This window comes from Eurytemora carolleeae, unplaced genomic scaffold (genome assembly GCF_000591075.1).
Source record: "Eurytemora carolleeae unplaced genomic scaffold, Eaff_2.0 scaffold293, whole genome shotgun sequence".
In the NCBI taxonomy this organism is placed as follows: domain Eukaryota; kingdom Metazoa; phylum Arthropoda; class Copepoda; order Calanoida; family Temoridae; genus Eurytemora; species Eurytemora carolleeae.
Genome location: NW_019396262.1, coordinates 235,263 through 239,894, shown reverse-complemented (window position 1 = coordinate 239,894; position 4,632 = coordinate 235,263).

Below are 4,632 nucleotides of genomic sequence, written 5' to 3'. Positions count from 1 at the left end.
CATCTGCACTTTGAATAAAATGAGATTGCAAGAGCAGAAAGCAAACCAAATCCATATTTTTATCTTGAACCAAATCAAAACAAGTTTAAAAACAAATGCAAAATTTTCATTCTTTGATCTTGAATCTGGATGAATCGGAATTTATGTATTATCAACCTAAAATTGTACAATTCCATGAATTTAGTCTGAATAAAATTTTTAGACTACTAAAAGTTAAAAAAAGAGAACTATTTTTTTTCAGGACAAAAAGACATTTTTTAGAGTTGTTTATAGTTTAAGCGAAGTCAGAATAAAGAGCCGACTGAGAGCTATGATTTCTTGGTTTAATACATAAGAGGAGAACTTGAATAGAATTCAACCTAAATAAAGATTATCTATGGCTCCGTAATCATTCCTTCCTTATCCTTTCAATCCTACCTTAACCTCTACCCACTTTCCAATGTGTGTAGAGCTAAGGTTGAGGGATAAAGTTAGATTAGATAAGCAAGAGTTCAAAGTAAAAAAAATATTCTCTACCCTGCTCCTCTTTGTCACTGTTTTGATTAGATTAGATAAACAAGAGTTATAGTAAAAACATATGTCTACCCTGCTCCTCATTGTTACTGTTTAGATTAGATTAGATAAATAAGAGTTATAGTAAAAAACATATTTTCTACCCAGCTCCTCTTTGTTACTGTTTAGATTAGATTAGATAAACAAGAGTTTATCAAGAGTTAAACAGTAAATGTGTACACAAAACCTTTCCCCTCACCTTAGTTCTATACATAAGTTATATCTATCTATCTATCATTCTGTCTGACTACATCTCTGTCTGTCTTTCGTCTGTCTGTCTATGTGTCTATCTGTATATTTTATGTATGTCTATCTGTCTGTCTGTTAGTATATCTTTCTGTCTCTCTATCTGTTTGTTTGTCTATCTGTCTGTCTGTCTATCTGGCTGTCTGTCAATCTGGATGATTGTCTATCTGGATGCCTGTCTATCTGGCTGTCTGTCTATCTGGCTGTCTGTATATCTGGCTGTCTGTCTATCTGGCTGTCTGTCTATCTGGCTGTCTGTCCATCCGGCTGTCTGTCTATCTGGCTGTCTTTCTATCTGGCTGTTTGTCTATCTGGATCTCTATATGGCTTCTTATCTGTCTGTCGGTTTATCTATCTGTAATGTTGTATATTTGTTGTTAAAGTATTAAATGAATGGAAACTTGAGTCCGACATATAATTGGGTAAATTCACGTATTTACTTTGATCAATGTTTATTTACTTAGATATATGTTTATTTATTTTGATAAATATTTATTTTCTTTTAGAAATTATATTTCATTTTCCTTCGGTTTGCTATGAATTTAACATGTATTCTCTTTTTTTACATAATACATATTCAATGTTTCATTTCTGTATTTAGTTTTTCTCCTCGGGAATTTATGTTTTATCTCTGTATTCTGCGTTGATCTCTGTATTCTATGATAATCTCTGTATTCTATGCTTCTCCTCTGTATTCTATTTTTTATCTTTGTATTCTATGTTTATCTCTGTCTTCTAGGTTAAATCTCTGTATTCTATGTTGATCTTTGTGTTCTATGTTTATCTCTGTATTCTATTTTGATCTCTGTATTCTATGTTGATCTCTGTATTCTATATTGATCTCTGTATTCGATGTTGAACTCTGTATTCTATGTTGATCTCTATGTATTCTATGTTGATTTCTGTTTTCTATGTTGATCTCTGTAGTCTGTACATTCTATGTTTCTCGTCTGTATTCTATATTTCTTCTCTTTATTCTATGTTTTATCACTGTATTCTATGGATTACCTGAATCTTCCCTGTTTTCCAGAAGCTTACTTTTGTGGCAGTACATATCTTAGTTTTCCATGTTTTTACTGTTTCCATGGTTCCATGACTGCAGTAAAGGATATTGTGTGAAGAATGCCGACAGGATATATTTCATTTCTTGAATAACAAGAGAACCATATCTATACAGTGTAAACTGCTAGAAGCAGGAGAAAACCTACTAAATTAGAATACTGGTGTAGGACTAGACTACTGAAGTAGGACTAGACTACTGGAGTAGGACTAGACTACTGAAGTAGGATTAAACTAATGGAGTAGGACTAGACTACTGAAGCAGGAGAAAACCTACTAAATTAGAATACTGGAGTAGGACTAGACTACTGAAGTAGGACTAGACTACTGGAGTAGGACTAGACTACTGAAGTAGGATTAAACTAATGGAGTAGGACTAGACTACTGAAGTAGGACTAAACTAATGGAGTAGGACTACTGGAGTAGGACTAGACTGATGGAGTAGGACTAGACTACTGAAGTAGGACTACAATACTGGAGTAGGACTAGACTACTGGAGTAGGACTAGACTACTGAAGTAGGACTAGACTACTGGAGTAGGACTAGACTGCTGGAGTAGGACTAGACTGCTGGAGTAGGACTAGACTACTGGAGTTGGACTATAATACTGGAGTAGGACTAGACTACTGAAGTAGGACTAGACTACTTGAGTAGGAATAGACCACTGGAGTAGGACTAGACTTCTGAAGTAGGACTAGATTACTAGAGTAGGAAAATACTACTGGAGTAGGACTAGACTAATTACATAGGACTAGACTACTGTAGTAGGACTAGACTACTGTAGTAGGACTAGTCTACTGGAGTATTATTATTATTATTATTAGAAAGGACTTACACATTACACAAGACATAATCTGATAGAATTCACCTGATTTCCTTGTGTACAAAGTATTCTGTAAACATAAGCCTAAGAAGGAACAAAATTTCCCCGAAGCACATAAACTCCAGATTCTCAGCCTTAGAGCTATCAACTTTTGAAGTGAGAGAGCTAACTGGGTTAAAGAAGCTAAACTTGTACACTCATCTTCCATTAGCCAAACCTCTGAACTTTTGACTAAGGCATAAATTAATCCTTTATAAACCGTTCATATTCTAATAAAAGTTGTTCAATTCTTAAAGTTTAAAAAAGTATCAAAAAATTTTTTTCTATAAAAAATGGAAGGTTTTAAAAACTTTTATCTTTGATGGAAAAAAATAATTCTTTGAGAAATACTAACATTTTTTTAATAGTTATTTTGCGACAAAACTACCTAATTTAGTTAAATTAACCAATAACATTAAGTTAATTAGGTTAAATATTTAATAATAATTCTCTGCTCTACAGTGGAAGGTATGGAGAAAACCTCTAGGATTGGCTGGGAACAGATTAAGTTAATTAGGTTAAATATTGAATAATGATTCTCTGCTCTACAGTGGAAGGTATGGAGAAAACCTCTAGGATTGGCTGGGAACAGATTAAGTTAATTAGGTTAAATATTGAATAATGATTCTCTGCTCTACAGTGGAAGGTATGGAGAAAACCTCTAGGATTGGCTGGGAACAGATTAAGTTAATAAGGTTAAATATTGAATAATGATTCTCTGCTCTATAGTGGAAGGTTTGTGGAGAAAACCTCTAGGATAGGCTGGGAACAGATTAAGTTAATAAGGTTGAATATTTAATAATGATTCTCTGCTCTATAGTGGAAGGTTTGAGGAGAAAAACTCTAGGATTGGCTGGGAAAAGATTAAGTTAATTAGGTTAAATATTGAATAATAATCTCTGCTCTACAGTGGAAGGTTTGGAGAAAAACCCTAGGATAGGCTGGAAACAGATTAAGTTAATTAGGTTAAATATTGAATAATAATCTCTGCTCTACAGTGGAAGGTTTGGAGAAAAACCCTAGGATAGGCTGGGAAGAAACTGATGTATTCAAAGTTAAGGACTGAAAGGACACCGACACAACAACTGTTTTGACAGTCTTGGTTTGGATTTACATTAAAGAAGAATGATATTGTTAGGACACGGTCTAGATATGACAGGGACCCGGAGAACTCCTGTCAATCCTTGAAAACTATATTCAAATATTGTAAAGCAGAGAGCAAGCATCAAATGAAAAATGGAGGTTTAGATGATCTGTTGAATATATGTTTGAATACATTTAATATAAGATAATACAGGAAAAGACAAGTAAAATGGAGGTTTAGATGATCTGTTGAATATATGTTTAAATACATTTAATATAAGATAATACAGGAAAAGACAAGTAAAATGGAGGTTTAGATGATCTGTTGAATATATGTTTAAATACATTTAATATAAGATAATACAGGAAAAGACAAGTAAAATGGAGGTTTAGATGATCTGTTGAATATATGTTTAAATACATTTGATATAAGATAATACAGGAAAAGACAAGTAAAATGGAGGTTTAGATGATCTGTTGAATATATGTTTAAGTACATTTAATATGAGATAATACAGGAAAAGACAAGTAAAATGAGCGGCTAAAAGTTGTCTCAAATAACAGAGTTGAATGTCTGATTCACAACGCTACCCTTTAAACTTTTATCTGAGAAACCGATATCGTCGTTTTATATCTTTAAAAGTTTGAATTCTAAAAGTGACTTTATTTAATTCTCCCAAACTTATTCTAACAGATAAATCACGAGTGAAAATTATCCATGAGTGAAAAAAATGAAATCTTCAGAATTTGTTCTCCGAGTAAGGTACTGTGTGAATTGGATACGTAACTCTTTAAATATATAGGTACTTAAATTAGGTGCAGAGTCCCTT